A 26003-nucleotide genomic window follows, 5' to 3' on the forward strand; every position below is an offset into this window, starting at 1 on the left:
AAGGAAATCAGTTCTGAATATTCATTGGAAGGACTGATGCTGAAGCTGAAACTCCAATACTTTGGCCACCTGATGCAAAGAAGTGACTCATTGGAAAAGACCCTGATGCTGGGAAAGACTGAAGGCAGGAGGAGAAGGGGATGACAGAGGATGAGATAGTTGGATGGCATCACTGACTCAATGGACATGAGTTTGGGTAAACCCTGGGAGTTGGTGATGGACAGGGAGGTCTGGTGTGCTGCAGTCCATGGGGTCACAAAGAGTTGGACACGACTGAGCAACTGAACTGAACTGAACTGACAGCGCTGGATGGTCACCACGAATGTCATGCAGGGAAGGTACTGTCGCTGGGAGAACTCGGGCCGCACCTCAGGTCTCCACCATCTCTGGGAGGAGCTGGTCCTTGACTTCTCCTTGGACCTGGGATCAGGGGCCGTGGCGATGACTTGAGTCCCAGTGCCTTTCCAGCTCCCAGGAGAGGGTGTGTGATAAGCCTGTAGGTCTTGATCTGTAGAGACAGACCCTGGAAGGTGTCACCAGAGGCCTTCTCTTTTCCTGAAAGCAATAGCAACTCAGCAAACTGACTCTTGGCTTTACAGGTAGTGCAGTGGTAAAGAATCTGCCTGCAATGCAGGAGACGTGAGTTGGATCCCTGGGTCCGGAAGACTCCCTCAGAGAAGTGTTAGTTGCTCAGTCATGTCCAACTCTTTGCGACCCCGTGGGCTGCGCTGTCCATGGGATTTCCCAGGCATGAATACTAGAGTGGGTTGCCATTTTCTTCTCCAGAAAAATCTTGCTGACCCAGGGATCGAACCTGGGTCTCCTGTGTTGCAGGCAGATTCTTTACTGTTTGAGCCAGCAGGGAAGCCCTTGGAGAAGGAAATGGCAACCCGCTCCAGTATTCTTGCCTGGGCAACTCCAAGGACAGGGAAGCCTGGTGGGTTACAGCCCATGGGGTTCCCAAAGAGTCAGATACGACTGAAGTGATCAAGCTGCAACAGCAAGCTGGCTCTTAAGACAATTTCTGTGTCCTGCTCCTGAATAAGTATGCCGCCGTTACCCCAACCTCTGAATTCTCATTGCTAGCGTCACCTTCAGGGCTAATGCCTCTGCAGCCCCCATGTCTGTGGATGACGGTGCACTAACCCTGCCCGAGGCATTTGTCAGATTTCCTGACTGCGACTTGGAGCTCGCGTGTGGTCCCTCAGACTACCAGCAGCCGCATCCCTGGGAGCTGGTCGGAAAGCAGAACCCAGACCTACTGCGTCACCACACGCATGTCAGCACCTTCCCCAGGAGACTTGTGTGAGCCGGAAAGCTTGAGGCCGGCCTGGGGGCCACGGTCCAAGGGCGGTGAGCAAGGCTGGTGATGCTTGTAGCCTGGGGAACTGATGGGCTGGACAGTGACTGAGAGCGTGCTATGGGACCTTCCTCTAGAGGCCGGTCCTGCCAAGGGTCAGGTGTGTGTCCCGTGACCCTAAGGAGCTCACGGGTGGGTGGACAGGTGGGCTCCAAGCGCCACCATTCCTGCCCTCCCGTCCCTGTTGCCCCCTGCCGCCAGCTGACGCTGGGCACCTGATAAATCCCTGGGGAATGAAGCATGAACTTGGATGGACAATCGCAGGGCCCTGTGGAAGAGCTGCCGAGAGCGCTGGGCATGTGCACGGAGCCCTGGGCGCCTGGGGTCGCCCGCGGGCACTGGAGGGTTTGTGAAGGGGCTGTGCCCAGGGCTGGCCTGGAGGGAGGTGACAAGTGAGTGTATGAACCAAGAAGGGAGCAGAGGGGTCGGCCTTCCTGCCAGAACAGGGGCTCTCAGTGGGCAGTTTCCTCCTCTCACCAGGGGCCCTGGGCATCTCAGGTGACACTTTGGGTGGCTAAACTGGGGGAGTGTTGCTACTGCCCTAGAGGGTGGAGGCCAGATATGCGGCTGCAAAACACCCTCTGACGCACCGGACGGCCACCCAGCAAAGATGCCCCAACTGGGAGCAGCGCCACGGTGGAGGGACTGAGCGAGGACACAGAGGGCTTCTGTCCACACTGCCGGCGATTTCCAGTCTTTCAGTGACTGCGTCCTCTCCACCACCTCCTCTTTGCCCGGCACTGGGGCCTGAGACCTTACACGGAGGGCCTGCAGTTCTGGTCCCAGGGGACCGCAGGGCCCGGGCTCCTGGCCAGGCCGCGCCCGCATCCGGAAGCTCCGTCCGTCCAGTGGCAGAAATCCACCGTTGATTCAAATCCCTTTCCCCAGAGGCCAGCATGGCAGTGCCCGCCTCCTTGCTGGCCTTGGACAACTGCTTCTGATGGCCGGACCCGTCCCTCCCGAGGCTGAAGGCAGGTTCTGCACTGCTGTGGTGGCGGGGACGGGGGCGGGGGAGGGCTCCTGTGAACACAGCCCGGGGACAATGGCTTTTCCATGGCAACAGCTCCGCGCTGGATCTGCTCCTGAGGCACTCGGGGCGCAGGCGGCCTGTGTCCTACCCAGACAGCAAGTTGGCCCAGAGTTTATTTTCAATCCGCTGGGGGAAAAGCAGTAACGTTGCTCAAGAGGACCATATCCTTGGGATTGTGAAATACTGGTGCTTTTATTTGCCCTTTCATTTGGGGTTCTTCTCCTGTCCTTTCTCATCTTTCTCCCCTTCTTTTGTTATTGTTAGTATTCACATTTTATGCTTTGTTTATCATATGGTTTTATTCTGATTAGGCTGTTTTCCATAATATTTTTCTGTAATTGATTTCTCCAGAATACATATATTCTGTTAATATTATTTTTATTTGACTGTTGTAAGACTGCAAGGAGATCCAACCAGTCCATCCTAAAGGAAATCAATCCTGAATATTCATTGGAAGGACTGATGCTGAAGCTGAAACTCCAATACTTTGGCCACCTGATGCAAAAAACTGACTCATTTGAAAAGACCCTGATGCTGGGAGAGATTGAGGGCAGGAGGAGAAGGGGATGTCAGAGAATGAGATGGTTGGATGGCATCACTGACTCAAAGGACATGGGTTTGAGTAAACTCCGGGAGTTGGTGATGGACAGGGAGGCCTGGCATGCTGCAGTCCATGGGATCACAAAGAGTCGGACATGACTGAGCAATTGAACTGAACTGAACTGAAGCTCCATGAGATCAGAAGCTATGTGTCTCTATCCATCCCTCACCCATCTACCTACCAATATACCTACCAACCTAAACATTCATTCACCCAATCATTTATCCAATGGTAATCCATCCATTCATGCATACATGCATCTATCCATGCACTCATTTATCTCCCAACCCACCCATCTATTTATCAACCTATTCATTTGCTCATCCATCCATCAGCTCATTCATCCAACCAACCAACCATTCATCCATCCATCCATATTTCTATCCACTGTTCCATCCATCCACTCTTTTATCTCCCCACCCACCTACCTATTTATCAATCCATTCCTTTTCTCACCCAACCATCAGTTCATTCATCCAACCTGCCAAATGTCCAGCCAGCTATTCATCCATCCATCCATCCACTCATTTATCTCCCAGCTCACCCATCTCCAAAATCACTGCAGATGGTGACTGCAGTCATGAAATTAAAAGACGCTTGCTCCTTGGAAGAAAGGCTATGACAAACCTAGACAGCATATTAAAAAGGAGAGACATCACTTTGTCAACAAGGGTCTGTCTAGTCAAAACTATGGTTTTTCCAGGAATCATGTATGAATGTGAAAGCTGGACCATAAAGAAAGCTGAACGCTGAAGAATTGATGCCTTTGAACTGTGGTGATGGAGAAGCCTCTTGAGAGTCCCTTGGACACCGAACTTTTGAGTTTGAGTCCCAAAGGAGATCAAACCAGTCCTTCCTAAAGGAAATCAACCCTGAACATTCATTGGAAGGGGAGATGCTGAAGCTGAAGCTCCAACACGTTGGCTACCTGATGTGAAGAGCTGACTCATTAGAACAGACCCTGATTCTGGGAAAGATTGAGGGCAGGAGGAGAAGGGGGAGACTGAGGATGAGATGGTTTGAGGGCATCAGTGAGTCAATGGACTTGAGTTTGAGCAAACTCCGGGAGATAGTGAAGGACAGGGAAGCCTGGCATGCTGTAGTCCATGGGGTTGCAAAGAACTGGACACCACTTAGCAACTGAACAACAACAAAGTGTGGTCTGGACTTAGAACTCATTTCTAATGAAGAAGTAAAAGCAGAAGTGATGAGATGAGGTCATTCAAGGCACTGAGGCTGTCTGTGTCTTTTTCTTGGACCACCTGCTATCTTTCATGTAGTGAGGATGCTCAAGCAGCTTAGAGAGAGACCCAAAGGAAAGGAACTGAGGCCTCCCGCCAACAGCCACGTGGAAGCGGACGGTCCAGCCCCATCAAGCCCCTGGGAGACTGCGGTCTCCTGAGCCAGAACCACCCAGCTAAGTAACTCCTGATTCCTGACCTATGGAAACTTCCAATCAAGCCTCGGTAAATTTAAGAAAATTGAAATCATATCATGCATCCTCTCTGACCACAATGTTATGAGATTAGAAATCAGTTACAGGAGACAACACATATTTGTTGTTTCATCCACTAAGTTTGGGGGTAAGTTGTGGTACAGCAATGGATGACCAGTACAGAAGCTCCGTGCCCTCGTACAAGTGAATTAAATCTCTGGTGTTTCTGCTTCCTCATCCACATAATTAGGGTGATAATAACGGTGTCTCAGTCACAGACGATCAATAAGAATTTTGTGAGTTAGTCCATATGAAGTACTTAGAACAGTGCCTTGCGTGCAGTAATCGCTCACTCAGTGGTCATTAGTTTTAAGTATCATTAGTAACGATTGCATGAATTTTGGGCAAAGATGGAATAGAGGGGAAGAAATAGAGTTCTTGCTGGATGAATGGAAAGTAGGAATCGACACTTATCCTAACCAGTTGGCCAGCCCTGCCAGCACAAGGGTGAGGATGCCCACGGGCCGGTGAGTGAATGAAGGCATGTGGCTGTCACTGTGGAGGACCAGGGATTGTGCTTAGCCTGCACCCCGTTTATCTCAGGACATCCTCTTGGCTGCCTTCTGCACTGACTCAGAGATCAGGCTCTCCCACCTGCTAGGCTTGGTTGAAAGAACTCTAGCTAATATTGACCTTACAAAGCTTTACTAAACATCCTCATTACTCACAGGTTTGAAGCAGCTGAGTATCTGTGAGCACCAGTTCCCTGGGAAGTCCTGAGTCAGCAGAAGGGCCAGGTACTGTAGTGAGAACTTTGATTAAAATTCTTTTTTGACTCTAGCTAGATATTTGTATATAAATGAATGGTCTACAGTGAATCACTTTTTTTCCCCCTTCCAAAATGAAAGCTAGATATGTAGATTCTATTCAGCCTCTCAATGGTTTCCCCTACTGACTGGGAGTATATATAAATAGTAGGCCATTCTTACTTGTTCTTCACTCATTTTTCCCCCCTTTTGGAGGGAAAAAAGTGTGTGAAGATACAACTCGGTGCAGAAATTCCTGAGGAAGCAAGCCCTCTGGGGATGGATCAGACAGAAACATTTGCCCAAGAACGATGTGCATGAAGGTAGCAAAACTCTGCTCATCACAGCCTGTGACCTTGGTCCAATCAGCCAGGACCCTGGAGAGCAACTGACAATGTGGATTTCCAAAGGGCGCCCGCAGGAAGGGGAAATCAGCATGCATGGTGAGTCTGTCACTGCTGCCAAGGGCCTGGCCGTTTCCGTCCTTTAACGGGGCTGATTCTCCGACTTGCGCCTCCCATGACCCCCTAGCATGCTTCAGCTCCTTCCCCACAACACCAGCATTCTCAGACCTTGGGGATCTCCAAGGAGCTCACTGTCCGAGCCACAGAGCAGCTCAGCAGCCAACTCCGGGCACCGTGGGGCTGCCACTGACCACTGTGATGGTTCATTGTATAAGGCAGTTTGGTGGGGGCCAGTCAGTGCCCAGATAACGTGGTCAAACATTATTCTGGGTGTGTCTGTGAGAGTGTTTCTGGATAAGGTTCCTACTTGAATGGTTGAACTAAGTATAACAGAGTGCTCTTATATTGTGCAATCTGTTAAAGGTCTGAACAGAAGAAAATGGTGGAGAAGGAGATGCCTCTGTGTGACTGTCTTCCAGCTGGGTCACTGGTCTTCTCTCTCTGGGTCTGGGTTTGGACTGGAACTACACTCTTTGCTCTCCTGGGTGTCCAGCTTGCCAACTGTAGATCCAGGGACTTTTCAGCCTCCATAGCTGTGTGAGTCAATCCCTTATAATAAGTCTCTTTAGCTACCATCTGTTTCTGCGTATCTATCTGTTAGCTACTATCTGTCTATCTACCTATGTCTCATAAAGAAGGCTGAGCACTGAAGAATTGATGCTTTCGAACTGCAGTGCTGGAGAAAACTCTCGAGAGTCCATTGGACTGTAAGGAGATCAAACCAGTCAATCCTAAAGGAAATCAACCCTGACTATTCACTGGAAGGACTGCTGCTGAAGCTGAAACTCCAATACTTTGGCCACCTGATGCGAAGAGCTGACTCATTGGAAAAGACCCTGATGCTGTGAAAGATTGAGGGCAGGAAGAGAAGGGGACAACAGAGGATGAGATGGTTAGATAGCGTGACCAACTCAGTGGACATGAATCAAAGGAAACGGGGAGATAGTGGAGGACAGGGGAGCCAGGCGTGCTGCTGTCCAAGGGGTCGCAAAGAGTCGGACGAGACTGAGAGACTGAACTGACTGATCCTATTGGTTCTGCTTCTCCGGAGGGCCCAGACTAATACACATGCTACACAGAACACTGCAACCAGCATCTCCATCACCCTTCACGGAGCTTCTTTAACCCACACCTCTGGGGCATCAGGGCTCAATAAAGAGTCCCTTCTCCAGAGCAGGCAGCATTCACTGTTTCCAGCAGATCTTGTGTTTCTGCAGAGCTTCCCACCAAGAGCACTCAACTGAGGATCTTGTCGGCTGTGGAGGGGGCTGTGACCCTAGAGCTGCCTGCAAGATTTCCAAGTGACCTCAAGAAATCTGTCTGATGCCTATCGAGGACTAAAGAGCTTAGTCCCATGGCCTCAGTCAGAAATAAGGATGCCAAGGCTGAGCTTTCCTCTTGTCTCACTAACTCTCCAGGGGTTGAGAGTTTTCAATCCTTGACTTTCCCTGGAAATTTTCATTTGCGGCAACGACTTGAAATTCTCAAACGAGCGGAGGAAATTCCCCAGGTGTTGACAGGTATAATGTGATCTGAGTGGAGGGTGATCCAGAAATAGCCGGATAGTAATTTGATAACTTCCCAAGTGGCTCAGTGGTAAAGAATCCGCCTGCCAATGGAGGAGATGCAAGAGACAATGGTTCGATCCCTGAGTCTGGAAGATCCCCTGGAGGAGGGCATGACTACCCACTCCAGTATTCTTGCCTGGAGAATCCCATGGACAGAGGAGCCTGGTGGGTACAGTCTATGGGGTCCCAAAGAGTCAGACGTGACTTAGTAATTGAGCACAATTTGGTAACTGTCCACATTTCTCTGATTGAACCCTTCTCTTCATCTTCTGTGGGTGGCTCCTATGTTGGTTTCAGTCGAGAGGAGAGTGACAGGTGCTTATTGGTGAATTATCAGTGAACAGCACAGGATTCTGCACTGTTCTGAGCAGAATAGAAACCTGTAATTTGATCAGGAGCTTCTGACAGGTGCGTGCCCAAGCCTGCTGCCTTCACCCTGATCTGTCCTCCAAGGGCTTGCTTTCTCAGGAAGGTCTGCGCTCAGTCGGATTCTTCACAACCTTTTGTGATGCCAAAAGGAAAAACAGGAGCAATGTTTTCTCATCTTGTTGTTTCAACTTTCTCTTTGTGAATGTATATGTGGCTGGTGAATTATGCAGTTGAAGTCAGCTGGTGGCAAAAAAATTTAAAAAAAAAGAGAAGGCAAAGATGATGTTTTATGGAAAGTTAAGGCTCCGGGCAGACACCCTGGCCCACTGACACCAGTGTCCTTGGAGCTCCCATGTGATCGGAGGTCAGAGTGTGCCCTGCGGGTCTCGGAGGGCTGTTGAAGGGTACTTGCTGCTCTATTTCTTTATTTAGGGGAAAGAGGTCTGGTGTGCCCACATGTTGGGGGGCTGGCTTGGGTCTGGTGCTTTTCCGTCTTGTTGGTTTCTTTATTCCACAAATAGTATGTGCTTAGAGGGTCTCCGAGGAGACAGCAGAGGTGAGGGCTTATTTGGAGGGATGATGTGTTCGTTTCCCATGGCTGCCATCACAAATCACCATAAACCAGGTGGCTTAAAGCAACATAAATTGATTCTCTCATAAATCCAGAGGCCAGAAGTCTGAAAGCAAGGTGTCAGCAGAGCTGAACTCCCTTTGCAGGCTCTGGGGAGGATCCGTCCTGCCTCTTCCAGCCTCGGGAGCCTCCAGGAGCCCCTTGGCTTGTGGCTGCCTCACACCCTTCTCTGTCTCCGTCTTCACACAGCCTTTGCCTCTGGGCCTGTGTTCTCTTCTCCTCTCTTGTAAGGACACTCGTCGTAGGATTTAGGGACCACCTGGGCAATCTAGAATGACCTCATCTTGAAATTCTTAGCTTACTTACATCTTCGGGGACGGTTTTTCTAATAAGGTCACATCCAGAGGTCCTGGTGCTTAGAGCATATAAGCATCTTTTGGGGGTGGTGTCACCATTCAACCCCCTACAGGTGGCTTAGTACCCAAGTGTTGACCGCAGTGGTCCTCTGTTGACTCGAGGATGCTGAAAGAGCTCCATCTATCTCTGCAGCTTGCTGGGAAGGGGTTGCAACCCCAGCAGCTTTCAGGAGCTCTGAGGAGCAGGAGTAAAGGCCGGGATGCTGGGAGCAGCCCTTGGGGATAGTCAAGCCAGAGAGCCCACATCCAGGCTTGCCTTTCCAAGTAGATCCTGCTTGCTCCCACCCACTGCCTCTCATCTCTGGGGAGTCTTCCTAGAAAGGTGTGTGCTCTGAATCATACGGGCATCCTTTTCCCATTATCATTTCTTCAGCTGTGTGTTTCCAGAGGGAGGAAATCAGCTACAAGCCATACCCCCAGGTGCCTCCCCAATCCACATACAAGCACGAAGCAATAGGAAGAAAAGCTGTATTTGCACAAAACGATGGAGCCAGTGTCACAAAGGTGGGTTCCCTGGTGACAGACGTGGCTGCAGACGCCAGCCAGTGCTATGCGGTCGCTGAGAAGCCCCCATTTCTGGAGGGATGTTTCATGCAGCTTTGAATAAATCCTTCCTCCCTCAGCGTTCCCTGAAAGGATCATCCTTTTCCTCCCGTCACCTCCCCCGACCCTTCACTCAGCCTATTGGCTTTTCTGCCATTTCAAGGAGCACATTGCAAATAATACTTCTTAGTGGCGGAACCTTGGACGCACGGTCCCTGCAAGGGTGGGAATGGCCTGTTTGCCCGGCTCACCGTGTTTGCCTGTTTGCAGGATGAGGGAAGGAAGGCCCAGAGCCTGGTGGGGTCAGAGGAGGGAGGCAGGGAGGCAGCCAAGGCCAGGGCAGGAGCAGGCAGAGTTCTGCTGGGAGCAGAGAGCGGCCGGGCTTGGGAAGGCTGCTCAGCATAGTTGGCGGCTGGTCTGGACCCAGGATGGGGGGTGCTATTTGCTGATGTGCTGCGGGGGAAGGAGCTGTTACCCGGGTGGGCAAACGGTGTGGGGCTGGCGGGTGGGGGTAGGGAGAACCAGGCCCCGGGGCGCAGCTCCCCGAGGGTCTGCGATGGCCAGTGACCATGTCTGTGCAACGCTGACCTGCACAGACGGGTGATGTTCCCCATTGACGCTTCTCTTGCAGTGAACCAACTGGTCTCCAGTCTTAATATGAAGTTAAGACCCTCCCTCTCACTGCTGTCTTGGTTTGCCGGGGCTGCCGTAAGAGAGTGCTGCAGACGGGGGGCTTCAGCAGTGGAGAGCTGTGGTCCCACGAGTCTGGAGTCGGACACCGAGGTGACCTCAGCTGGGTTTCCTCTGAGGGTGGTGATGCCGGGTCTGCTCCAGACCCCTGTCCTGGCTTCTGGGGGCTTGTTGTAATCACTGGTGATCCATAGCTCCGAGATGCACCACTCCAGTCTCTGCCCTCTTCTTCTCAGGACATTCTTCCTGAGCCCACGTCTGTGGCCAAACGTACATTCTCACAAGGACAGCGGTCTCGTCCTATAGGCTCAGGGTCAGCGGTCCTTTAGGGCAGGGTCCACCCGATTCCAGCATGACCTTATCCTAACTGATTACATCCACAATGACCCTGTTTCCAAACAAGCACGCTTCCTTAGGTTCTGGGGGCCAGGACATCACCATCTGAATTTGGGGGGATATGGTTTAACAGTAATAATTATAAAAAGTCATGTTGGCATAAGCAGCTTAAGAGGCCTTAGACTGACATTTGAAACCATTACTGTAACCCACAGATTAGGAATATTTACTATTGACTTGTGTTTTCTTTTGCTGAAGAAGGTCAGGAAAAATCACATGGTTCAAAGCTGTGTGTGTGTGTGCGCGCGTGTGCGTGCTCAGTCACGTCCAACTCTTTGCGACCTCATGGCATGTAGCCCACCACGGTCCTCTGTCCATGGAATTGTCCAGGCAAGAATACTGGAGTGCGTTGCCATTTCTTTCTCCAGGGGATCTTCCAACTCGGGGACCAGACTCAGGTCTCCTGTCGCAGGCGGATTCTTTACTACTGAGCCGCCTGCAAAGTCGATGAGCACTCGGAGCAGCAGAGAGAAAGGTGGGTTATTCAGAGGAGGGCGTTGGGACAATTAGCCGGTCATTTGGAGCAAAAGGCAAGCTGGCTTTCCAGAGGAGTCCAGCTGGATCCAAGATCTCAGTCTAAAAGTGAAACTGTTAAAGGACTGTGAGAAAGCAAAGCAGAGTTGTTTCGTGTTAATAACAAAAGAACAGGAAGTCCTGTTCTTCTGTTGTGCTTCCTGGGTGGCTCGGTGGTAAGGAATCTACCTGCCAGTGCAGGAGACGCGGGTTTGATCCCCTGTCCAGGAAGATCCCCTGGAGGAGGAAATGGCGACCCGCTCCAGTATTCTTGCCTGGAAAATCCCATGGACAGAGGAGCCTGGTGGGCTATAGTTCTTGAGGTCCCAAAGATTCAGACACGACTGAGCAACTAAACAATAACAATAATTCTTATGTTACTAAACCCTAAACACACCTATGAGATAAAACTGAGATCTCATAAAGAAAAACATTGATAAGTTTTACTATGTAAGACATAAATATTATAAAAATATTCAGGCTAAAAATAAAAATGCCATTAACAAAGAAAGTCATGAGGCAAAGGGTAGATTGTGAAAAATGTGTATGTGCACAACATGTAACTGGCAAAGGGCTAATTTTCTTTATATAAAACAAGCCTTTCCAAATCAATAAGAAAAAGCTAAAAATGTCTTTGGAAAACTGGGCAGAGGGCAGAAAAAACAGCAGCAGTAAATATATTGAAAGATGCTCAATACCCCTCTAAGAAACGTAAATGACACTTCAGTTCAGTTCAGTCGCTCAGTCGTGTCCAACTCTTTGCGACATCATGAATCGCAGCACGCCAGGCCTCCCTGTCCATCACTAACTCCCAGAGTTTACCCAAACTCATGTCCATTGAGTCAGTGATGCCATCCAGCCATCTCATCCTCTGTCCTCCCCTTCTCCTCCTGCCCCCAGTCCTTCCCAGCATCAGGGTCTTTTCCACTGAGTCAACTCTTCACATGAGGTGGCCAAAGTATCGGAGTTTCAGCTTCAGCATCAGTCCTTCCAATGAACACCCAGGACTGATTGATTTCCTTTAGGATGGACTGGTTGGATCTCCTTGCAGTCCAAGGGACTCGTTTCCACCTATCCTGCTGGTAAAGATTAGTGAGTTCTTATATCCAGTGAGGGTGAAGGTCCCTTTCCAAAGGCACCCGCCCCTCTGGAGGAAGGTTTGTAATCGACACAACCTCCAGAGGGCAATTTGGCAGTGTCTGTAAAAGCAAAATACACATACCCTCTTTTCTCCCATCAATCTCACTTCTAATAATCTATTTTATGGAAATCAGTTTCCTTGCAGTGTTGTTTGTAATAGAAAAAACGTCAGATGCTACCTAAATATTCATCAACAGAGGACTAGCTCTGTAAACAATCGCACATCCATAAAACTGACTCTTATTTTGTCGTTTAAAAGAACACGTGAATGTTTACATAGATTACATTTTGCAAAAGCAACTAATAAGGGACAAAAATCGTATGCTTCCATGTGTGTAACAAAATATAAATATGTATTAACGCACGTGGACATATGCTTGAATAAGTATGGAACATTTCTGGAAGGCATACAAGTGGCTGAGTATGCCTGGCTCTTGGCAGAGGCAACAGAAAGGAGAGGGGGAATGTCCTGTTCATCATATATTCTTTTATGCTTTTGGAACTTCTTACCACGTGCTGCTATGACTTGTAATGTAAAAACATCGAAATTAAAATGAAAAAAGCAAAATGAGCAACCAGACTCTGATCCTTCCCTGGCAATAAAATGATTCTGCTCTGGGCAACTCTTAGGTGCACAGTTGGGGACACTGACAGGTAAGATTTAATTGCTTTAGATGGAAGCAAAGAAAGAAAGAGATTCATCAGCTTAATCAAACTGGCAGTGTCAGCAGGGGATCAGGTTGTCTGTGGTCTACCAGGGGAAGAGCTCCTGTGATTTAACAAACAGGCCCTGAATCGGGCGTTTCGACCTCTGCATGACCCCCCTGTCTCAAGTTAGATGCTCCAGGCACCCGAGGGGCTTCCCTGATGGCTCAGTGGTAAAGAATCCGCCTGCCAATGCAGGAGAAGCAGGAGACTTGGGTTCGATCTCTGGGTGGGGAAGATCCCTTGCAGGAGGACATGGCAACCCGCTGCAGAATTCCTTCCTGGGAAATCCCATGGACCGAGGAGCCTGGTGGGCTACGGTCCCCGGGGTTGCGCAGGGTCAGACACCACTGAGAGACTGAGCACATGTGCGGAAACAGGGTTAGACAGGAGCCTCCGTCTTGGCTCGCCGGCTCCCCATACTGGGTACCCAGATGCTGGGACACAGCCGCTGTGGGGAGGGAGGGGTGAGTGTGGAAATGAATGGGTGGGGGGAGCTGTGGCCGAACCCTGGCAGAACCCAGAGCACATGTCCTTCTGAGAGGCCAGCAAAGCCACGCTCCTGAGCACACTCGCCAGATGAAGGAGGACAAGGAGACCCCCAGCAGGCTGATCCCCTGGTCCACGCCGTTTTCTTCCAGGAAGTACCTAACACCGCCAGCGGGCAAGGTACCTTCTAGGACATAGGGGGGCAGCCCGTGGGGCGCAGGGCATTGTCCAGGCCCAAGGAAGTGCTTCAGGGGCTGGCTTGCGTGAGAACGGTGAGCATCCTCCTGGGGACAGGCTAGGGTGGGGACCTGGAAGGCTCACACCCAGCTGGGGTACCAGCTGCTGCCTCCTCCCCACGGGATTACCCGCTGCGGGGTGGCTATTCCAGGGCGACTCAGGTTTTCCCCTGTGAGCAGTCACGGGAATGAGCAAATGCTTTTCGGTTGAAGCCACAAGCCATTCGCCAGTGTGGCCAACACTCCGCTTTCTTTTCGGGCAGGACAAAGCTGGGCGTCATCCCAGCGTGTTCTCGTGTGCCCGGGCCATCCGACGGAAACCTCAACTCCCGAACTGCTCTGCAGTGTAGACCTGACCTCGGGAGACTGAAGCTGGAGGAACATGGGCTTCCTTCCCAAGTAGCTCCCTCCGGCGGCACGCTGGGCTCCTTTTCTTTGATGTGTGGATCCGGGCTTCCCTCACTCACTGCTTTCCATCAGCCAGCTGTTTTGCAAACCCATCTCCTGCCTTTATTTACTGCTTCCGGTTCTGGTCTGGGAACCCAGTCAACCCAGCTTCTTAGCATTTCTGATTAGAAAAAAGAAACAGGCTCTTGCATATCTTCATATCAGCCTTAGCGCCTGTGCTAAAATGCATGCCTGCATGCTCATTTGTATCCGATTCTCTGTGACCCCATGGACTGTAGCCCGCCAGGCTCCTCTGTCCGTGGAATTCTCCAGGCAGGAATACTGAAGTGGGTTGCCATTTCCTACTCCAGGGGGTCTTCCCCACCTAGAGATCGAACCCATGTCTCCTGTGTCTCCTGTGTTGGCAGGCGGATTCTTCACCACTGCCCCCTGCCCCCTCCTCCAGGAAGCCCTCTGTGCTAAAATGCCCCAGGTTCTATCAGTGGACACTCTGACCTCTTTTGTGGTTGCATTTCTCCTTCACTTTTGGGTTCTTAGTTGGATTCTGGAATCTAGATGAATCAAGTTTTCAGATAAACAAGTGTCAGATGATTAAAAAAAATTTTTTTAGTGCTACTTTGATCGTATTAATTCTGGATGATTTAAATTCTGTGGTTCTTCTTTATTGAGTCCTACCATCTAAGATGGAAGGCAGCCCTCTGATCTGACCTGGTTCAGGTATGGAACCCCTAATGAGAAACAGACAGCTCTCCATCTTTAGTTTAGCTGATACTTTTGGTGAGGGCTTGGCAGACAGTGTTGTTTTTTTTTTTTTTCCCTCTCTAAAGATAATTTTAGAACTAATGTGTTCTAAAATTACCTGGATTATATGTGATGGAATTCCCAGCTCATTTGCTAAGATTCATCCGAAGAAAGAATCACCAGCTAATAAGGAGGAGGCATGCTTTTTCTAACTTGACATTTTCAGGAGTTTGAACCATCTGTCATTTTACAGGTGAGGAGAGCCTCCGAGCACTAGAAAGATGCCAGGATTTTTAAAAAAGCAGACTTTTTTTTCTCTATTGTCTGCAATATTTCAGATTCTATGCTAAGCGCTTTTATGTAATCTCAGTTTACAGTCATCAGAATCAAGCCAGGCAGGTTCTTCTCCTCTCTCATCAGATACAGGAACTGGGGTCTGACTGAATTGGATATCTTGGTCGAGGATGGGCCAGGGTCAAGACGTGAATGCATGTTCTGAGCACAAGAGATCACAGCTCTCCCTGGTGGAGTTCACCCTCTTGATCAGCCTAATGGAGGGTGAAACATAACCCACTGCTGGTGCCAAAGGCTCTCCCTGACCCAACTTCAGGCAGGCTCCCCAGAATCCTCTCTCCAGTGAGGCCTTGACCCTTGGACTTCTGTGTCTGTATTGCCCAATTTTAGCCAAACGTCCTCCTAAGCTGGGTTAGCCAGAACATCCATCCCCCTCCCTCCTTATCTGATCACCTAAGGTACCTGAGCTGGCTCTCAGTCCTCACCACTCCCTCAATGGCCTTTGATCGCCCTGGCCTGCCTTCAGTGAGAGTCCTCCTGGGCTGGACTCGTCAGAATGCTCCCTTACCCCGGTTGTTCCTTCTCAGTACTTTTCCACCCACTGACACCTTCCCTCTCTACCACCTTGGCTAAAAGTTCCTGCTTGACCACACTGTGTTTGGAATGGAGCCCAGTTCTATGCTGAGCTTTCTTTCCCCCTTATTGTGATCGTTCCTGATTAAAATATGCTTTGACTGTTCTAACTACTGTCAGGTGCTAGTTTTTCTCAAACTCCGGCAAGGCTGGTTCCGGGACATCGAATTCTAATGGCCAAACAGGTGGGGCAGAGGGCTGCAGGTTGTCAGATAAGACACCCGAGGTTATTCATTAATGGGACCCGTCTGGACTCATACTTGGCTGGAAACCAGACTTGATTGCTTAATAAGTATTTTTCTCTTAGTCCTACAGTCTTAGAGGAGGCATTTAATAGACACAGCAACATTATGGGTGGAAGTGTTGGCTAAAATATTAGATCCAAAGCGAGAATGCTATAGGTCAGATAGAGAAATCTTTGAATATATACTGAGCTAATGTAATTCATTTGTAGTCAAGATATCATTAAATATATGTATATAGATTTACAAAGTGTGTATATATGTTTATACATATATTAATGTATGGCTTATAAGCCCATACATATATGGGCTTCCCAGGTGACACTAGTGGTAAAGAATCTGCCTGCCAATGCAGGGAGGCATATGGGATGCAGATTTGACCCCTGGATCGGAAAGATCTCCTGGAGGAGGGCATGGCAACCCACTCCAGTATTCTTGCCTGGAGAATCCTATGGACAGAGGAGCCTGGTGGGCTACTGTCCATGTGGTCACAGAGTCGAACATGACTGAGTGACTTAGCACGCATGCATGTATGTGAATGTATAATATATAACATTATATGTTTCATTATGGTATGTTATATATTATGTACTATCATATACACAGAGCTTCCCTTGTGGCTCAGCTGGTAAAGAATCCGCCTGCAATGCAGGAGACCTGGGTTTGATCCCTGGGTTGGGAAGATCCCCTGGGGAAGGGAAAGGCTACCCACTCCAGTATTCTTGCCTGGAGAATTCCATGGAATGTATAGTCCAAGGGGTCATAAAGATTCAGACACGACTGAGCGACTTTCACTATCACTATCGTATACATATATTCTTTTTTTCCTGGCTGCTCTGCTTGGCACAAGGGATCTTAGTTACCTGACCATGGATTTAACTTGTGCCCCCTGCAGTTGAAGCACACAGTCTTAGCCACTGGACTGCCAGGAAGGTCCCATTTAATATACATATATTCTTTTTGTTTTAATTAATTTATTTTTAATTGGAGGACAATTGCTTTACAGCGTTGTGTCGGCTTCTGCTGTATAACAACATGAATCAGCCATCGGTATACACATGTCTCCTCCTTCTTGAACCTCCCTCCCACCTCCCACCCCATCCCAGCCCTCTAGGTTGTCACTAGAGCACTGAGTTGAGCTATATGTGCATTTTTGAAAGGACAGTTAAAGTGAGTGAGACGTCCCGCTTGGGAAAGAACTGTCAGGGTGTCCAGCTTTTAAAAAGTGATCCCTTTCTAGTGGACAGATTCCAAGTGAGGAAGATAATCATCTCTCTGACCCTCCACTGTCCTTCATGAGATGAAATCTTGATGAATTTTCTGCCCTGGAGTCACTTCAAAGTCACGACGTTTAGAAAGTCTGGTGGGTTAGCAGGGAGAAGGGTGACGAGCAGAGCCGGTAGGCAAAGTGTGCTTTCCTTGTCTCCTCCCTCCCCCTTCCGAGGGGCTCCCCTTGTTTTTCTCTTCCCTTTCCGGGAGCTCAGTGTTCTCATCCTGTTTGTTATCGAAGCCTCCCAAGGAGGCAGTGCGCAGAGGTCGGGTAGAGTTTTTCAGATCCTTTCTTATCTATCACCTACCCAACTCCTGCCCCTAGCTCTTAGTACCCAGGAGGCACTCTCCCTTCCTCTCTTTTCCTCTTTAAAGAATTAACAGTCTATTGGTAACATAAGAAAACAGTTGTCACTCAGTGTCAGAACAAGTGACACATTGTGCTGGGTTATTTGTGTTTTGAACCCTGTGTTTGATTGTGAAAGAGAGGGTTTAATCTCTTGCTTATTTCACCTCTGGCATCAGGAGTTGGTGGGAAGCTTGGGTGACCTGAGAATCCTTTCCTCACACCATTTAGTTCACATTGGGGAACTAGTGGCTCTTCCCCACCATAGAGGCTGGTTTGGGCCCCAAGCCAAGAATCAAAGGATGAATCTCTGATGGCCAAGGCACCAGCTTATTCATCATCAATGGGCCCAAGCTGCTGTATCCACAGGGAGCTTAATTTTGGATTGAGGGTTTAGAAACATGAAAGAAATCCACTGCAATCAACTAGAGACTGTCCTTATAAAAACCCTTGTCTTCTCCGTGTAGCATTATGTAATTAAAATCAGCAATTAATCAACACATGACATAATTACTTGAAAATATCCACACATATGAAAATTACCAATTGCTATATTTTTTTTATCATCTTTATGAACTATTCTATGTCCAGAGGTTTATCATTTTTCATTTAATTTTTTTCACATTTAGATGCTCACACATTGGTTTCCCAGTGACACAGTGGAAAAGAATCCTCCTGCCAATGCAGGAGACGTCAATTCGATCCCTAGGTCAGGAAGATCCCCTGGAGAAAGGAATGGCAACCCACTCCAGTTTTCTTGCCTGGAGAATCCCATGGACAGAGGAGCCTGGGGGGCTACAGTCCATGGGGTCACAAAGAGTAGGAAATGACTGAGCAACTGAGCATGCATGCATGCACACTTCCACTCTGTAGCATATACTTGACAGTAAAATGTCCCGCCTTGAATCTTGTTTAAATTTATAAAATTCAAAGACTGTTGACTACAAGACTTTTAATAAATATCTCTGCTCCATGGGGGTAAATTTTTGACTTCAGCTAATGTCTGCTGGGCAGCTATACAACTTTGCGTCTGTAACAGGTGTTGGTAGAATACAAGGTCATGGTTATGGGAAACTTCAATAATACCCTATGGGTATTTTCTTCAATTCTGGGGACCTGATTACCCAGGATGGCAGCTGACCCAGATAATAGCCTATGGCCGCAATCCAGGCACAAAGATGAATTAAAAAAGTAAAATCCATAAAGCCCTTCCGTTTCCAAACAGAAGATGGGTAAGAAGCAGGTATAGATCAGAGGGACATATTCATGGTGAAGTCTAAGCTGACTTTGCAATGTCAAGCCAAGCATCCTTAAGTTGCCTCTTTGAGGAGGAAGGTTGGAGATGGAGACTGAGAGCCCGGGCTTCCTAGCCCAGAAAACTGCTGCTGGGGGGCTGCTGGCCAGGTAAGGGGGCCGGGCAGGCAGCGTGGTCTCACCCTGCTCTCTGATTCTACACTTCCAACCATTTACCTTCAATGTGGGTGAAGCGTTGGGCTTCCCTGGTGGCTCAGTGGTAAAGCCTCCACCTGCCAATGCCAGAAACACGGGTTCAATCTCTGAGTCAGGAAGGTCCCCTGGAGGAGGAAATGGCAACCCATTCGAGTACTCTTGCCTGGAGAATCCCATGGACAGAGGAGCCTGGCGGGCTACAGTCTGTGGGCTCGCAAAGATTCTGACACGATCGAGTGGCTAAACAACAACAAGGAGGACTTGGGCCAGCGACCTGGGTTCCGACAGCTCGCGTTGCGGCCTTCACGGAGCCCAGCAGCTCTTGCTGGAAGCCTGAAAGTCTTGGCCCCCATTGGGTGAATGTGCCAGCTGAGCCTGAGGTCTGCAGAACTCTTGGCTGTCCTGTCCTGCACCTGATTCACAATTCTGCCCCTGGTTGGGATGGCCTCCAGGCATAGCTTCAGCCCCTGTCCTTTGCTCAGTTTTAGGCACAAGTTGAAATCAGTAATAATAGTGTGTGATCAGACCTGGCTGGAGCCGCCTGGCAGGGGTGGAATTGGGAGCGTTACTAGTATACCTGTGCGTGCCTGGAAAGCAGAGCCATTAGAACTCCATGGATCCTGCAGGACCTGTTAAGTTAAAATAAGGCCACAGACACAAATGTATTTGTTCATTCAACACGCTTTTGCTGTGATCCACCACCATGGACCAAAGGCAGCTCTCTTCTGAGATGCTTCGCTATCTGATTAAAAGAAAACTTATCTACCCTCAGCTAGCTGCCCTCTTATTCTAAGCAATTCCTGACTTGGATGAACTCTAACGCACTTTGCTGGTCACTCAGGGTTGGTGGCAGTGGAATCTGGTACACGGGTCTACTTTCAGAACATTGAGAGACACCGCATTCCCATTGAACTTTTGTGTTTCAACTTCCTCTCCCTTTGAGAAATAAATCAATGCTTTCCCCCCGCTCTGTTCCAGAATAATTTCCAAGGAGCTGCATATGGGGTTCAAATTGTGTTTAAAGCTCATCGGTTTACAGGAGACAGAAACAAGTATAATCTCTTCAGCTGTACCAGCGCCAATTACTTACCAATTATAAGAATAATGCCTCATCTCTAGCTCCCATTTCTGTAGAAAATTCAGGAAAATGATGGGGCTGTGGGGGCCAATATGAGCCTTGTCTTGGTTGGACATACTATGTTTTCTTGGTTCAGACAGGAATCTGGGATCCAGGGGTTGAGCACTTCTCTGTCCCTGAAATAGAGTCTAGACCCTGGCTTTGGAGTGAATCAGGAGGACAGGACAGCACTTAAAATTCACTTTCAAAGAGACAGAGTTTAGGCAATTTGACATTCTCTAAGACACAGATCTCCTATTGAGACCCACAATTATCTGTGACCTGTCAAGGAAGTATCTATTTAGTGCAAACTTCTAAAGTCACTTCCCTCAATGAAATGTTTATTTAGTTAAAGATAGAATAAAAAGGCTGGATTAGATATGTTAAGTTTTAATATAGGTGCCAAGACTACCAAGGGGTAGTTTTTTAATATATCTCTGTTTGTGTTGTAAATCATGACAACAAAAGTGATTCTGTGAGCATCCTTGTAAGAATGGTCTCATTAGTGACTAGCTACACTCTGTTGATGTTCTAGTTTGTTTTTTATTAAAAAGGATTAATGATCGACAGATAAATGGATGAAGAAAATGTGGTATACCGCTCGGCCATAAAAAGAATGAAATAATGCTATTTGTAGCAACATGGATGCAACCAGAGATTGTCATACTAAGGGAAGTAAGTCAGAAAGAGAAATAAGTATCATGTGATAATATTTGTATGTGGAATCTAAAGTAAGACAAATGAATGTATCTATGAAACAGAAACGCACTCATTGGACATAGAGAACAGCCTTGTGGTTGCCAAGGGAGAAAGGGGTTGGGGGAGGGGTGAAGTGGGAGGTTGGGGTTGGCAGATGTTAACCAATACAGGTAGAATGGATAAACAAAGAAGTCTTACTGTAAAGTACAGGTGCCTATAGTCAGTATCCTCTGATAAACTATAACGGAAAAGAATGTATGAAAAAAGAATGTGTATATGTATGTATATATTAATACAACTGACTCACTTTGCTGTACAGCAGAAATTAACGCAAAATTGTAAATCAACTACATTTCAATTTAAAAAAGGGTTGATGGGTAGGGAGAAACATTCCTGTGATTCTCTCTATGGTGACAGCAGAAAATAACACTAATCCAGTTTGGAAATCTGTCAGATCAGCTATTGAAATGTGATAATATCTCCTTCTGGCGTTGATGCTGCCAAGTGCTACGTTACAGGTATTCCCTTGCCACTCGGGGAGAGAATGGATGCTTCAGACAGCATTCCCGCAATGACTAGCTGAATAACATCTAAGCAGAGGTGTATACCCTGTGGTCTCTTGATGAATGTCACTGGTTGGGGGATGGTGTGTCAGATGCCTCTTCTACAAGGAGGGGACACCAGGGCTGCGCCTGAGCTGGAGGAGGAAGGAGCATGTGGGTCTGGGCTGTGATTCATGAGTAAGCAAGACTGAATCCTGGGTAATGGCTTGGAACTGACAGCCATGTCCACCCAGCCGGATCCCGTGGGCAGGAAGCGGATGTGAGTCCAGGAGGGCTGAACGGTTCTGGGGCAGAACAGGAGAGGCCGGAGCAGCCCCCTGCAGGGGCCAGGAGGTGTGCCCAAACCCTTGGGTGTACCTACCGGGTAAACACTCTTGCCCTGAGAACATGAGCCGCTCGGTCAGTTGTCAGCAGAAGCGATCAGGAGAGGGTGGACCACAGAGTCCAGCTGATCATTCCAGAAGGATGGGTGACTTGGGAAGAAAAGCAGAAACCCCATTGCATGAGCCGAAACAGAGCTCCTGAAACTACAGATGAACCCCGCTGCAGAGCCAATGGCACCCTCCAGGGAGAGGGGTTTGGAAGACGGACGTGTAGAGAAGGTTCGGAAGGGAGGAAACTCCAAGCTGGGGTGCAGTTGTGACGTGCCCAGGACCCCAGCCACGTACACACAGGCTTCCCCTTCTGAGAAGAGGCCGGCTGGATCCGCGGCCGTCCCGCTGTGTATTTACACTGGCGGTTCTCACCTGGGCAGGTGATAGCATCTTCGCACAGACCCAGGACCTCCCCACCCTCACGGCTCTTTCAACAACGAGCTCATGTTCCAACAGAGAAAGAAGGGGTGTGGGTAGCTCTGGGCCAGGGAGAGGGGGGCGCTTTAAGATTTTTCTCCACTGTTTGGTTGTAGAATTATGAGCCAAGTTTTAGTGGAGTGTTGTTTATATAATTTTAGATAGAGCAGGCTTCCCAGGTAGGTCGGCGGTAAAAGAATCCACCTGCCAATGCAGGAGACTCAGGAGACTCAGGGTTTGATCCCTGGATTGGGAAGATCCCCTGGAGGAGGGCATGGAAACCTCCTCAGTATTCGTGCCTGGAGAATCCCACGGACAGAGGAGCCTGGCGGGCTACAGTCTATGGGGTCGTAAGAGTCGGACATGACTGAGCAGTTTCAGATAGAGCACAGGTAATCAAGTCGCAGGTGTGGCAGGGCCTGTGCGCTGGGTGTCAGAGCAGTGAAGGCTGCAGACTCCTCGCGAGGATGCCCACACTGTGTCCTTGCGTATCACTCTCCTGTGCTTCACAAGCACAGACGCGGTTTACGTGGTGTCACGGACTCAGCTCTGTCCCCTCCCCTCAAATTCACGCTGAAGTCCCAATGTGGAGGGGCCTACTGTTGGAGGTAAGGCTATTCAGAGGGGCCTGCGTGCTCAGTCACTTCAGTCGTGTCTGACTCTTTGCAACCCCATGGACCGTAGCCCACCAGGCTCCTCTGTCCTTGGGGTTCTCCAGATGAGAATATTGGAGTGGGTTGCCATGCCCTCCTCCAGGGGATCTTCACGACCCAGGGATCGAACCCAGTTCTCTGATGTCTCCTGCACTGGCAAGTGGGTTCTTTACCACTAGTGCCACCTGGGGTTAAATGTGGTCACGAGGACGAGGCCCCAATCCCACAGAAAAGTGTGTGTTAGTCGCTCAGTCGTGTCCGACTCTTTGAGACCCTATGGACCGTAACCCACGGGGTGCCTCCGTCCACGGGATTCTCCAGGCAAGAATACTGGAGTGGGTAGCCATTCCCTTCTCCAGGGCATCTTCCCGACCCAGGGATCGATCCCGGGTCTCCCACATGGCAGGCGGGCTCTTTACTGTCCGAGCTGCCAGGGAATCCCATAGAATCGGTGTCTTTTTAGAAGAGGAAGTGCGGTCTGTCTTCCAGCATGAAGGAGAAAGGCCTTGTGAGGACACGAGGAGAAGGTGGCCATCTGCAAATCGGGAGGAGCGTGGTCATCAGAAGCCGCATCCGCCGCCACCACCACCACCACCTCCACCTGGGACTTCCCGCCTCCGCGACTGAGAGGAAATAAGTGTTTGTCCTGAAAGCTGCGTAGCCTGTGTCATTTCTAACGGCAGCCCCCACACAACTAATACAAGTAGCCTAGGTATCCATAGCAACCGTCATGATGGGGGGAGCGTTGCTAGGGAGAGAAAGCTCGCTGGGATCAGGTCATAAAAAGCACCAGGAGTGAGGCACCGTGCAAATGCACACCCCTAGGAGGGGCAGCCTTGCTACAGGCACTGCAGGTTTGGTTCTAGGCACTATTGTGGCCTCAAGGGAGACCTGGCCACAGATTATACACACGACACAGAGGTTACAGCATACATCACATACAAGGAAATCAATTTCTAGACAAAAGCCCAACTATTCTTGGTGCTGTGATGTGAAGAAATGTCTCCTGAGTTTGTAACAAGCTGGTGAGGCTGTGACCCTGTAGTCAATACTGCCTTCTAGGAGACACAAGGTCCCTTTCACCAGGCTGGTTTTACTTCTTGCAGCTCAGTAAGAACCTTCAGCAGTGAGCTTCTAAGTCCAGAGTAATTCTCTTCTAAGTCTAGCAGTGGGAATTTAAGTCTTCTCTGAGCTTCTTATGCTCAGCTGTGTCGGACTCTTTGCGACCCCATGGACTGTAGCCCACTAGGCTCCTCTCTCCATGGAATTCTCCAGGCAAGAATACTGGAATGGGTATCCATTCCCTTCTCCAGGGGATCTTCCCAACTCAGGGATTGAACCCAGGTCTCCTGCATTGTAGGCAGATTCTTTAGTGTCTGAGGTACCAGGAAAGCCCTCTGCTTCTCTGGTAGGTGCAAAAACTGCCTTGTAGACCTTCTGGAAGAACATGGAGTCTGCATGAGGCAGGCAGGCCTTCCCAGATGGATCACTCCAGACCAACTGTCTGATAAGTAATGGAGGAGATGAGCTTGAGATTTCTCCCTGATGAGTTTCTGGAGGGCAGTGCTTTTGGACTTGTGATTTAATTCAGATACATACAATGAGCAGTCAATGGCACTTGGATAGAACTGACCTTTGCTTCTGTAATAGGAGGAGTCTAATCTGAATATCTTCTTCATACCTAGTGCCCAAGTCTTGGTTGCTAAAGACCATTCTCTACTAAAAGGAGTGAAAAAAAAATCTTTTGAAAAGTGTCTGATTGCATAGTAGGGACTGGAAAATTTCAATGTGAGTCTGGAACATCTGTTTTGTGCCGTAAAGGAAAAAAGCACAAAAAGTGATGGGGAAATGTTCAAAGGATAAGATGCCTGCCTGTAGGAGATCCCATTGATCAAATCCCCAATACTTGGAGCATCACAAATAAGTAACTGTAGAAACAGATAAAAGTCTGCTTGGATAAAATAAGATTCAGTGAGTCTATACTGATATAGATGATAAATAAGTAATACAGGGAGAAAAGCTCTTCTCACTGAAAGTCAACATCTAAATATAGAAAGAATTATGGAGTTAGAGAATTGCAATTTGGTAACCCTCCTAGGGGGTTTCCCAGGTGGCCCAGTGGTAAAGAATCTGCCTGCCAAGCAGATTCAATCCCTGACCGGGGATGATCCCTGGAGAAGAAAATAACAACCCATTCTAGTACTCTTGTCTGGGAAATCTCTTGGACACAAGGAGTCTGGTGGGCTACACTGCATGGGGTTGCAAAAGAGCTGGACAAGACTTAGTGTCTGAACAACAACAACAACCCTCCTAATAATAGTTGTTTCAAGTAAGAATCGTCCATGAATACTAAAATGACAGTTTGCGGGAAGAACAGGATATTTACTTGGTCTCAAAGTGTCTATCTACAAGATACTTTTTGCAAAGTAACATCACCCCAGTTGGAGAAAACCAGTATCAGGTGCCTCCCTGTATGATGTACAGAGAAGCTCACTGCTTCACTTCTGTTGTATTCTTGTCAAAAATGCAAAACCTGAGTCTAACCATGAGAAAAATGCATATGGAGGGAGAGCCATTCTGCAAAAGTAAGTGGCCTCTGCTCTTCAAAAAAAAGGTCAACATCCTGAGAGTTAAAGACACACAAACGAGCTCCACTGGGTCATAGGTGACTAAGAGACATGACAACCAAGTATGACCTGGGATTTTCTTTGACAATAAAAGAAGTTATTTGGAAAATTGGCAACATCTGAATCAAGCCTTTAGATTAGATAATAACCTTATATCAATATCGATTTTCTGATTTTGATGGTTATACGGTGGTTCTGTAAGGTTGTCTTCACATTTACACAATATGGGGTAAAGTGGTACTATGTCTACAGTTTCCTTTCAAGTGGTTTTTAAAAATCTCAAATGCATATACATGTATACACATGCGTATCTATGTTGACACCTGTATGTGGATCTAGAGAGGATGGTTCAGCAAATGTGGTGAAATGTGGAAGATGGTTCTACAGCCCCTGATTCGTGATCGGCTAACAGGATCAAAGTAAAGATCTGAACCGGGTGAACGACATTGAACATCTGTAACTGAACTGAACCAGCTCTGGTCCCAACACTGTCAAATTGTTAACAAAGAACCTTAGCGCATTTGGGATCCACTGGGGGGGCTCAGGAGGTCCCTGAGCCATCCCCAGCATGTGCTCTGGTCTCTTGTGCTCAGCGTGGCCCAGGGGACCAGGGAGAGAGAAGACCAGCAGCTTAGGGTCCTGCTGCTATGTGGCTTTGAGTCCATTTGACATTGACACTTGGGAAAGTAGGAGGCAGGAGCTGTGTCCGACTTCCGCGAACCCGTGGACTGTAGCCCACCAGGCTCCTCTGTCCATGGGGTTCTCCAGGCAACGAATACTGGAGTACATCACCATTTCCTTCTCCAGGGCGTGTTCCTGACCCAGGGATGGAATCCACG

General features: G+C 48.7%; 1 protein-coding gene and 1 long non-coding RNA gene across 2 annotated transcripts in view; one reads left to right on the top strand and one right to left on the bottom strand.

Moving 5' to 3' along the window:
* The window catches only part of KCNJ6 (potassium inwardly rectifying channel subfamily J member 6), a 96571-nt gene that overhangs the window by 41680 nt on the left and 28888 nt on the right, over window positions 1–26003 (bottom strand). The gene's annotated exons all lie outside the window — the stretch shown is intronic.
* On the top strand, window positions 2428–12470 carry LOC145539325 (uncharacterized). The gene is made up of 4 exons (XR_014077716.1): window positions 2428–2576; window positions 5157–5223; window positions 8994–9124; window positions 9795–12470. It is a non-coding gene; the product is annotated as an uncharacterized LOC145539325 (long non-coding RNA).

Source organism: Giraffa tippelskirchi, chromosome 2, assembly GCF_054371585.1.
Source record: "Giraffa tippelskirchi isolate mGirTip1 chromosome 2, T2T-mGirTip1v1.2.pri, whole genome shotgun sequence".
NCBI classification, from domain to species: Eukaryota; Metazoa; Chordata; class Mammalia; order Artiodactyla; family Giraffidae; genus Giraffa; species Giraffa tippelskirchi.